A 12,360-nucleotide genomic window follows, 5' to 3' on the forward strand; every position below is an offset into this window, starting at 1 on the left:
GAGAAGGGCCCTCCCTCTCCGCGCCTGCTTTGCGCCCACTGCGATGCTCCGTCCCACCCCAGTCCCCTCCCGGGACCGCCAGCGGCCCGTCCCCTTGTGGGGTGTTCAGGCTGCTCCCAAGAGAGGTTGGGGGGCGGGGTAACACAAAGCGATCTGCCTAAAACCAGTTCCCCTTGCAGTCAATACACCTGGCGGCCAATTTGCCTAAAAGTCTCCCTTTAGACAACCTCAGTTAAGAATTTTTAAGATGTATTTATCAAAGGAGCATTTTCTGCATAATTTTGTGTTCTTAGTCATCATCAAAGTTGCCTCATTTGACGAGTGGTGGAGCTCTTGGTGTCAGAGGCAGTTTTGAGAGTGTGTCTGGAGACCCCTTTGCTTAAAATACCGTTTCTAGCAATAGATGATTTGCTCTCTCTAGGAGTTCAGGCAGAAATCATCGGAGTCTCCCCCCTTTGCTGCTTGTTTTGGTCTTCTCATTGTGGGTGGACGTGTGTCCCGGATGTCCTGATTAATGAGACGAAGCGATGCTGGATGTTTCTGCTTGATAGAGGCATTGACTTGTGCAGCAAAGTGGTCACCTGAGACAGATCATTGTATTTTGTCTTTTTTAAATTTGTAAGGAAGAAAATTATTTCAGTAGCTTTAAGGGGTACAAATAGTTTTTGGTGACATGGCTGTACTGTGCAAATGGTGATGAGGTCGGGGCTGTAAGTGGATCCACTACCCCACCTGTGCAGGTGATTTTTTTAAAGCTCTCTTACCCATACAGTAATATAATTAAGACAAACACATGCTGTCAGATTACAAGATGATGGAGAGAGAAATAGATATTTATTGCTAGAACTAAGCTCATTTTAAGCAAAGGATTTTAGACAAACTGGATACAGAATCTTTAAGATGTTAATATTAAAAATAGACGAGAAAAACTCATTCAATAAAATGGGGCGAATTTAATACATGAACCCCTGGAATACAAAATTAAGTCATATGTGCTCTTAAATGTACATTGAATCCAGATATCCCTAAAATGTTTAAAAAAAAAAAAAAAAAAGATGTCAAAAAGAGGACCCAGAATGAGAAAACCTTCTGGAATGGGGGGGTGGGGGGGGGGGGTGATTTCTGGAAGAACAGGTAATTAGAATGCAATATTAAGCAAACTCAGACTCGTGTTAGGCAAATTCTCTGGGGGTGGACGGGGCAGCTGCCATCTCCAGACTTAATTCCAAAGCGTCCCTTGTGTGGATATGACTCTTCTTTATCCTTGGATGACTGTCCCTGGTCTTGAGTTCTTCCTCATGCTAACTTTATGGCATTCCCAAGAGGTGGAGCTTTCAGCAGGGCTCTGATGTGACCCTCCCTGGGCATTTTCTGTCCATACTTTTATCTCCAGAGCACTGAGAAGTTCTAATTCAAATGCATCTCTGGCCATATGGGTTGTAGAGTGTCTGTCACTTATGCACTTTATTTAAATATGTAATTTAAATATTTGGAAGCCATAGGTCTAAAGTCTTGCAGGCCGATTTGGAAGCTCTTTGCTATGACACTAGCCACATGGTAAAGAGGGGTTGTCTGTCCTAGGATGCAGGCGGAGTGGTGAGGATGTGAGCAGGAGTGGTGCAGGCGTCTCTTCATTCCTTCCCTCGGCACCATCAGGCATTTAGCACCCTGGGAGCTTGCACTGGCTTCTCCAAAAACCTCATTAAACAGGACATCAGGCTGTGCCCAGGCTAAAGGGAGGCTGGTGTGATGATGCCATTGTGTTTGCAATCAGATGGGAGTGAGTCCCTTCTCAATCTCGTCCCTAGAGAGGCACGAGATGAATGCCACAGGGTTATGAGAACCACGGATATGAGTTGACTGTGGCTCACCTTGGAGGCTGAGGCATTGGGACCGGCCACAGCCCCTTGGAGGCGAGGAGGGCAGTGACTGACCTCGGTTATCGGAGGTTGTCCTTTCTGTGTCCCCCAGCATTGCGGCATCTCCTGCCGTGTGTACACAATTTACAGCATCCCCAAGCATGGAGCCTCATCCTCACATCTGCCAGCCCGAGGACCCAGCAGGCTATGCCAAATGGCTTCTCACTAGTGGACCTCAGAGCTGGCTGCCCCTATGGCCGGGGTCTCACTGCACGGCAGGGGGGCTTTGACTTGGGCTTTTTTGAAAGTTCCCAGGTGACCATACTGCAACTGGTACTGAGCACTGCAGCTTTAACAAGCAGGGATTGCAAGAGGCCTCAGCCTATCCCGAGCCCGCAAAGGGCTTCACCTTCATAAGAACATCTTGTTGTCGTTGGAACAGCTGGGGTAAGACAGCTTCTGCGTGGGCTGACTTGTCTGACCCTCAGAGGATTGCCAAATACCCTGCCTATTCCCACCATGGGGAGTTTGCACCAGAATGGGTGGAACCCCCACTGCTGCCCTAAATCTTGGGTCTCTGCTGCTTACTTGGACATTTCTGGTCTCACCCAGTCTCTACCTCATCAAGACCCATTTTCAGAGTCTCCAATGATGCGTGGACTAGCAATGGCGTGACAGCAAAGGCCTGGTGATTTCTTCAACCCCCATGCTGGTCCAGAGTGGACATGTTGGGTCCTTCCCCTCGTGTGTGCCAGCCTCATCCAGGTGCATAGGACACCATGGGATCAGCACGGGGCTTGTCCAGTGACACTCGTGGTATCTGCAAAAAAGCTCTAGTGATATGTGCATTCGGAAAAAGCCAGCAGTCGTGGGGCCAGATCTCGATTTCCTTGACAGATCTGAAGGTGAGCTTGCCACGTGTCCCACTGGGTGGAAGCTGCCTCTGTCAGTCGGCGTGTGCCATGCGAAGGACGATGACAGCCATGCAGGTGTGCTCTAGCATGGCGGGACAGGGATACCTATCCTCCTGGGAGCTTTGAGCTAGGAAAGATTTCACTTTGAAACCCCCTGAACCCGACTGAAAGAAGGCTTGTCCCGGCTTGGGTTGCAGACTCTCACTGGTCCCTTTCTCCAGACTGGGTGGCATCCCTGCCCACAGGCAACCCTTCGCTTTGGTTCCATGAGGTGGGTTCTGGCAGCTTCTGCAGCTCTGCCATGACCGACTGGCCGGGCCCATCTTGCTTTTGTCCTGAGGAAGCAGATTTACTAGTAGAAGAGTTCTGAGTCAAGGAAAGGGTGCCAAGCCTCTTTCCTGCCCTGCAGGGAGGCTTCCACTCTCGTTTTCTCATTCTTTCTGGAGTAGGCAGCAGGAAGGCCAGGCAGGCCTGCAGGCCAGGTGTGGGGAGGAGCATGGGAAGTCAGAGAGAGGTCAAGGTGCCTCTCTGCAGGGCAGTCTTGGAGTCCCCACTCCCTCGGGCTGGGGGACTCCGCAGGAGCACAGGGACAGATGTCTGTGCAAGTTGGGCCCTGCTGCCACCTGGGAGTGGGGGGATGGGAGGGGACACGGGAGGGACAGGTGGGGTGGTCTATTTGCCCTCACTGAAGAGCGAATGAGCTGAGCCACTCTGTGTGTTAGCAGCACCACCAGGTTGACTTCTTTTGGGTAAGGGATTCCTCAGAGCAGAGGAGTCCCTGATATGGCCGCGTTTATGAATTCCCCCTAGTCTGATCTATCTGGAAGCCCTTTTCCATAGCCCTGGACTATGGGACACTTGTCTTAGGATGCAGGCAGGGCTGGGCCCTACTTGTCCCTTCCCGTCACACCCACACCTTGAACAGTCCGGGCTCTCCTCCTGACCTCTCTAAACCCGTGGCATTCTTTGGGACATTTCTCTCTCTCTCTCTCTCTCTCTAACTCTCTCTCTCTCTGTGTGTGTGTATGTGTTGCTTTGAATAGCTTGCATTTGCTCACTGAGGGGTCGTTCTCCCTGCACCTCCATGTCGCTGGGGAGGAGGACACTGATGGGCACTGATCTTCTTCTCCCCTCCTGTTGGGATCCACATCCATTCTCTGCCACCTCCTTTGCCTCCTCTCTTCCTCCTCTCACCTTTTCTTCCTCGACCTGTTTTCTGCTCCATTTGTTTAAATTCCCTGGCCATCCCCAGCACCCCTGCCCCGAGGTCTGTCAAGGACATGCGGGCAAGGGGCATGTGTGAGGCAGGGCGGCCCTGTGGAGTTATCATCACATGACCTCCAAGCCTGCCCCCCACCCCGGGAATGAATGGGTGACTCCTCCAGCTTCTGTGCTGGTGGCTTAGAATTTTATCACAACCACCCCTCAGCATACACCTAGGAAGGGGAACCTGGTTTGCTCTCCTGACACGTGACAATCTGGCCCTTACTGCTGTGCCCAGGGAAGAGTCTCAGGATCTGTCCCTGCACCCCTGATGTTTATAAACTGTAAATAGTGAATTTCAAGCGGACAGGTACCTTCTCAGGGATTTATATATAAATAGAATTAGAGGGAAAGTGGAAGTCTATTTTAATACTTTGTAGCGTTTGAGTAAATTATGATCAGCTGGGCAGAAGAAATCTTTCTAAGACCGTGTCGATGCTGCTAATGACGAGAAGCCGGGTGCTGCCCTCCAGTGGGGTCTCCTTGGTTTCCGGAGGTCAGAGGGTCTGGCAGCCAGGATGGCTTTGGGGTGGACGGGAAGTCACCTCAGAGTGCCTCTGAGTTGGAGATTGAACCCTGGTGCCATCACCAACAATACAGCCCAGCTTCGCGTGCGTGGATGCAGATAGGTGCTCGTTGCTGTCCCCTCAGAGGGGTCACTCCCGGTCTGGTGTTGGAGCCTGTGGGGCAAGATTGACAGGCAGCCCAGCACTAGACTCACTAGGAAGGAGGAGGGAATGGTGTGAAGCTATGCTGGAACTGTCTCGGTGTGCAGAGTCCCTTGGCTGCCCTGGCGACATGTGGCACATGGCATAGTGGAACTTTCACTGCTGCTCAAGCTCCCCCCGACAGGTGCCAGATCTCTCCACCTCAGGAATGTGGAGGTCAGAAGTGCAATGCCTTTGTCACCCCAGCTTTGGTGAGCAGGAGAGAGGGAGTTTATGACGTCGATTGGAAAACGGAGTTTGTAGGCAGCACAGAAGGGCTGCATCAGGCTCCTCCGCCTGCTTCCCTCCCTGCTGTTGGTGGTGGCCGTGTCTGGGAGTGGAGACGAAGCTGCTGTGGGCAAAATAGACGCTCACAGGAAGGGCCAGTCCCCAGGCCCGAAATAGACGCTAAGCCCTAAGTCCCCAGCCGTCGGGAGGATCACAGGCACCAAGCTATTACGAAGAAATGCGTCTCAGTGAGTGAACAAATGAGCCCAACCTAAGAATTGGGCCTCATACGTCCCTGGCAGGCTGCTGGTGGGATCGCCGTACCCACCTCTCCCACCCCATCCACACTACTTAAGGCCTGAAGGCCATCTTGTCGTGATTGCCCGTGGAATCCATGTTTGCCCCTGGAGTGAGCCCTGCTACACATCTGCGTCCTTCCTTCCCCTGGGTCACCTGGAGAAGGGCTCTCTGTGGTAGGGAGTCCTCCTGCACCAGTGTGAACTGGATACAAGTCAGTCTTTCATGCATTAGCACTTTTCTCCTTTGACAGTGTTTTGGGATACTGTAACATACCTCCAAGTGTTTGCTCAGGACCCCTGGCCTCCCATCATGGGCAACCTGTTTGGATTCTGTCCTCAGTGGTGGGTGCTGCCCCCTCAGAAGCCCCCAGGCTCCTGTTCCGAGTGGTCTTCCTGCCCTGCTCAGCCTGAAATACCTGAGGGCAAGGTCTTCTGGGGAGGGATGGCAGAGCCCTTATCAGGACAGACCCTTGTGAAACAAAGCCGTGTTTCAGTTGCATGACAGCCATCGCAGTGGGAGTGCTGAGAACCTCTGAGCACTTTCAACAAAAGCAAGTTCTTCCCCAGATGTTGATCTAATTGCAGTGGCTCCATTTTGCACTGCTCGGTGCATTTAGAGCTTGTTTTTTGTGTGTCTGTGTTCATTCCTGATCAGACACTCATTTCTGTGCCCTTGGATTCACATGTTTCTTCATTAACATTTTAAATAAGTGGCTAAAAAACTCCTCTGGAGATTGTTTTTGAAAGAAACTGGATGAGTGGATTGCCTGAGCCTGAGGGTTTGAGACCCGCCTGGGCAACTTGGAGAGACCTCATCTCTACAATAAATCAAAAAATCAGCTAGGCGTAGTAGCACGCGCCTGTAGTTCCAGCTACTCGGAAGGCTGAGGTGGAAGGATTGCCGGAGCCCAGCAGGTTGAGGCTGCAGTGGCTGGGAGCGGCCACTGCACTCCAGTCTGGGCAACGGAGTGAGACTCCAACTCAAAAAAATAAAAATAAAAATAAAAGAAAGAAACTGGAAAAAAGAAAAGCACACACTACCTGGATTGATTTGACTAATTTTCAGTGGCTCTGTTGAGCGCTGGTGCTGCATATACAATGTCCCCACTCTGCCCCAGTCTGAAATTAGACTTTGGAATTAGACTTTTGTGGAAGGCACAGCCTTACTGGCCTCGAACAGCCCTTGGCAGCCAGCCGTGCCAGCGTGGATGATGTATAATGAAGTGTGAGTGTGAGCCTGTGTGTATACACACACACACAAGCACGCGTAAGCTGAAAGGTGATCAGCCTTTTTTGTGCCCGCAAAGGTGATGCTACTGTAGTTGTGCTGTGGCCCCCAGGGAATGTCAGTTGGGATCTGCTTTGATGGCGTGTGTTCAGTGGGACCTCACAAGCCTGAGGATCTCCGGGAACGCTCCAGTGCGGCACATGCTATGGCTGGAGTTGTCATAACCCAGGTCTTTACGGAAAGGTGGTGTCAACCCAGGTGGCTTATGGACCATGTGCTGTCATCTCTGCTCCTGACTGTCTGCTGCAAGGAGGGGCCCAGAACCAAGAGAGTTCTCCCCTGGAGTGATCCATCAGGCGACTCAGCCGATGGCCACAGGGTGGGGACTGAACCCCTTGAAATCTGACACCAGGTTAACCACAGAATCAGCATTTTCCCCAGGAAGCTTGGGCATTCCCGAGCTTGCCTACGTCTTAGATGTGCTAATCAATGCTTACACAATTTGGGCTTTGAGGGAAAGAGTTTTCTCACGATACTACATTCTTCTGTTGTTTTTATGGAAAATGTGTGTGTGGGGGGCAATGAAGGTGGTCATCCCAGGTGGAGCCGTGGCCTGATGCTTTATGAAGTTTTGGGAGGGAGTAATCAAGACACCTTAACATCAGGTTTTGAGCACAAGTTCTATAAACTGGCTTAGAATGGCACAGCAATGAATATAAGTGCTGGAAATGGACAAAGGACGCTACAGGCCTGGGAATGCAACCAGCAACCCTGTGAACCTTTGGGGCATTCCAAGGAATTTGAATATTACACTCCATTCAAATAAATAGTAAGAGCCAACCTCAGTGGCATGCTCTTTGTTCTGCCTGGTGTTTGCTGGGTGCCCAAGGACCCATATTTTTAACAATGGTGATCTAGGATGGTCTAAGACTTGAACTGATTTCTGGAAAGGGTGCCGGATTTCAAGTCACGTCCACTTGGTATAAGCTCTGTTTTCTGAATGTAAACCCATTTTCATTGTCATTTAAAAACAATCCAGTAGGTTTTTGGGTATTGTAAAGATGTTGACTACAGAAAAACTGTGTAAATTTCATAGTGTTTTATTTTGAGATGAGAGTTTTGTTATAGTTTATAAAAAATATTTTCCTATTCAGACCTCAGGGCTATTTTGGGACCTTTGAATCAATGTGAACCCCAGCAGCTTCAATTTTTGATATTCAAAAGGTTAATAACTTTCAGTTAAATATAATGTGATATTATTCAGCAGAAAGAATGTTTCTCCCTTTTAACTTCTAACAAACACTGTATCTAATGTTTTAAAAGTATGGAAAAGAGATGTAATATAATATGGGGAAATTGTGGGTAAATAATTAAAAATCATTTGCAAAATAAACGTATTCTTATGGTACAAAAGTGTGATATTTGAATAAACTTAAGTGTGTATAAATTAGAGAATGATACAATGAAATAGAGCAACTTTTTTCATGGCATTTCCTTATTTTAATTACAACAGATGTGCACTTTCTTATTTCAACACACTTTCACTTTGTGTTTTAAAGGTAAGATTTTTTAATTTTTATATTTTAAAGATATGGGGCACAATTCAGAATTAGTTATACAAGTGGTCATAATATAGGTAAAGTTTGGGCCTCCCTTTGGTCCCTACTTCGCCTGGTTTGAGATCAGGTACCCTTATTAATGTGTTTCCCCACCCCCCCCCCGCCCCTGGCAGTTTCCCACTACTGCCAATCCCTTTCTTATAGTATTATGGTAAATGTTCAGGGTTCGCTTATGAGTGAGAACATGTGGTACTCTGTTGTTTGTCTCTGTGATAGATCACTGAGTATGATAGAATCTAAATCCATCCAAGTTGTTGCGAAGTCCATATGTTTGTTAAGGTAAGATTTTTATGAGTATGAGTTCCCTATGAACAGTTGCTTATTTGTTCAAATGATCTCTTCATAATCCACCTCATCTCAGAAGGACTTGCTGGAGATAGGCCTCCTTCAAGGTATTGCTGTGAATCTACAGACATTTCTAGAAACAAGCATATAGTTGTATGTGTGTATTATTTTACCTAAGTGGTACACTGTGTAGATTGTTTTCAGTTTCTTTACTTAAAATATATCCCTGGGAGGGTGAGGCTGGGGCAAGCCATGATTATGCCACTGCACTCCAGCCTGGGCAACAGAGTGGGACTCTGACTCCAAAAAAAAAAGGTGGAGGAGCTTTTTAAAGAATTTAAAAATTAGATTTATTTTATTTTACAGTGAAACATGTAATGCACATATACTAGAGAAAAAACCCCAAAACTGTACAACGTTATCAGATGAAAAATGACTTTACCATCCCCTGGGGCAGTCCCTCAGATCAGCTATGTACATCCTTCTAGCTGTGCCTGGAAGCTCTGCACTTTGGGAGGCCAAGGCAAGAGGATTGCTTGAGTCTAGGAGTTTGAGACCAGTCTAGGCAATATAGTGAATCAACCCTATCTCTGCCAAAAAAGATTAAAAAAAAAAAATTAACTGGACATGGTGGTGTGCCCCTGTAGTCCCAGGTACTTGGGAGGCTAAGGTGGAAAGATTGCCTGAACTCAGAAATTCAAGGCTTTGAGACATGATTGTGCCACTGCACTCCAGCCTGAGCAACAGAGTAAGACTGTAACTGATACACACACACACATATATTTAAATGTGTTCTTTCCTCATTGTACATACAGTTTCTTTTTTTTTTTTTTTTTAATCAGTATTTTTTATTATGGTTTTGTGGGGTACAGTTAAGGGTTAGGTGTACAATGACGTTTCATTCAGGCACCCTGTAGATAAGAAGTGTTTTCCCATCTCCCGACAGATATTTGCTACTGTTAATCCCATCCCCCCCCCCATAGTTTCCCAGTACCATCAGTCATTTTCTTATAGTATTGCATTGGACGTTCAAGGTCCATTATATGAGTGAGAACATGTGATATTCGGATTTTTGTTTTTGTGAGAGGTCACTCAGTATTATAGACTCTAGTTCCATCCAGGTTGCAGCAAATTCATGATTTTGTTCTTTTTTATGGGCTGCGTAGTATTCCATCGTGTATATGTACCACATTTTTTTAATCCAGTCCTCTTTTGATGGGCAGCATGGTTGTTTCCAGGTTCTTGCTATTGTGAACAATGCTGCGATAAACATACGTGTGCAGGTATCTTTTTTATAGAGTGATTTGTGTTCTTCAGGGTATATTCCCAGTAGGGGGATTGCAGGTCATATGGAAGGTCATTTTTAGAGCTTTTAGGAATCGCCACACTGCTTTCCACAGAGGTTGCACTAGTTTACACTCCCACCAACAGTGTAGAAGTGTTCCCTTTTCACCACACCCTCTCCAGCAGCTGTTATTTTTTGAGTTGTTGATAATTGCCATTCTGACTGGAGTTAGGTGGTATCTCAGTGTGGTTTTGATTTGCATCTCCCTGATGATTAGTGAGGTTGAGCATTTCTTCATGTGTTTGTTGGCTGCTCGAATGTCTTCTTTTGTGAAGTGTCTGTTCATGTCTTTTGCCCATTCTTATAATGGGGTTGTTTGTTTTCTTCTTTTCAGTACGTTCAGTTCCTTGTAGATCCAGGATGTTAAGCCTTTGTCAGACCTAGAGTTGGCAAATACTTTTTCCCAGTCTGTAGGCTGTCTCCCTGCTCTCTTGATGGTTTCTTTGGCTTTGCAGAAGCTTGTCAGTTTAATAAGGTCCCATTTGTCTATCTTCTCTCTTAAGTCCTGTGGGTTTCGGGTTTTGTACAGGAATTGGATGCCAGTTCCGATTTCCATGAGAGTATTTCCTTCCTTTTCCAAGGTTCTTATGGTTTGAGGTTTTACATTTAGGTCTCTGATCCATTTGGAGTTAACCTTTGTGCATGGGGATATATAGGGGTCCTGTTTCAATCTTCTGCATGTGGTCAGCCAATTTTCCCAGCACCATTTACTGAATAGGTTCTCCTCTCCCCATTGGTAGGTGGTGGGGGCTTTGTCGAAGATGAGTTAGTTGAGAAATTGAGGTTTTGCTCTGGAATCTCAATTCTGTTCCATTGATCTATATGCCTGTTCCTGTACCAATACCAAGCTGTTTTGATGATTGTAGCTTTATAGTAAAGTTTGAAATCTGGTATTGTGATACCACCTGCTTCGTTTTTTTTGCTGAGGATTGTTCTGGCTATTCTTGGATGTTTGTGTTTCCATATGAATTCCTGTATTGTTTTTTCTAGGTCTGAGAAGAATGTTGTTGGTAATTTAATGGGTATTGCATTGAATTTGTAGATTGCCTTAGGTAAGATGGACATCTTCACAATGTTGATTCTTCCAATCCATGAGCATGGGATATTTTTCCACTTGTTCATGTCGGCTTTGATTTCTTTGAGCAGTGTTTTGTAATTTTCATTGTAAAGGTCTTTCATGTCTCTGGTTAGGAAGATGCCAAGGTATTTCATTTTTTTTTGTGGCTATTGTGAATGGAACTGTGTTTTTTATTTGGGTTTCTGTTTGTTTATTATTGGTGTAGAGAAATGCGATTGTCTTTTGTACATTTATTTTGTATCCTGAGATTTTGCCAAAGGCTTTTATCAATGTAAGGAGGGCTTTGACAGATTCTCTTGGGTTTTCAAGGTACACCATCATATCATCTGCATAGAGAGATAACTTGACTTCCTCTTTTCCTATTTGAATACCTCTGATTGCCTCCTCTTCTCTGATTGCTTTAGCCAGGACTTCCAATACTATATTGAACAGGAGGGGAGAGAGTGGGCATCCTTGTCTAGTTCCAGTTTTCTGGGGAATTGGTTCCAATTTTTGTCCATTTAGGAGTATGCTGGCTGTGGGTTTCTCGTAGATGGCTTTTACTATTTTGAGGTATGTTCCCCGTATGCCTAGATGTTCAAGGGTTTTTATCAAGAAGGGGTGCTGGATTTTATCAAAAGCTTTTTCTGCATCTAGTGATATGATCATGTGGTTTTTGTTTTGACATCTGTTGATGTATTTAATTACATTTATGGTTTTACGAATATTGAACCAGCCTTGCATGTTCTGGAATGAAGCCTACTTGGTCATGATGGATGATTTTTGAGATGTAGTGCTGAATCCGGTTTGCTAGGATCTTGTTGAGAATTTTAGCATCTATGTTCATCAAAGATATTGGCCTGTAGTTCTCTTTCTTTGTTGGATCTTTACCTGGCTTGGGTATCAATGTGATGTTGGCTTCGTAAAATGATTTGGGGAGAGTTCCATCTTTTTCAATCACCTGGAATACCTTCAGTAGGATTGGTATCAGCTCCTCCTTAAATGTCTTGTAGAATTCTGCTGGAAAGCCATCTGGACCAGGGCTTTTTTTTGTAGGAAGTTTTCTTATTACGTGGTCGATTTCCTTGATTGTTATTGGTTTATTTAGGGTCTCAATTTCTTCTTGTTCCAACCTAGGTAGGTTGTGTGATGTCAGAAAGTCTTCCATTTCCTTCTGGTTTTCAAGTTTGTTTCCATACAAGTGTACGTAGTAGTCTCTCATGATCTTTTGTATTTCTTCAGGGTCAGATGTGACTTCATCTTTTGTGTTTCTGATTATGCTTATTTGGTTTTTTTCTCGTTTTTTCTTGGTCAGTCTAGCTAGGGGACCATCAATCTTGTTTACCCTTTCGAAGAACCAGCTTTTTGTTTCATTGATTTTTTGTATTATCTTTTTGTCTTCTATGTCCTGGATTTGGGCTTTTATTTTGGTGATCTGGATTCTTCTGCTGAAATTAGGGTTTTTGTGGTCTTGCTTTTCCAGCTTCTTTAGGTGGCTTGTTAGGTTGTCAATTTCTGTTCCTTCCATTTTCCTCATGTGTGTTTGTAGGGATATA

This window comes from Carlito syrichta, unplaced genomic scaffold, assembly GCF_000164805.1.
Source record: "Carlito syrichta isolate Samal-C Ts95f unplaced genomic scaffold, Tarsius_syrichta-2.0.1 Scaffold288412, whole genome shotgun sequence".
NCBI classification, from domain to species: domain Eukaryota; kingdom Metazoa; phylum Chordata; class Mammalia; order Primates; family Tarsiidae; genus Carlito; species Carlito syrichta.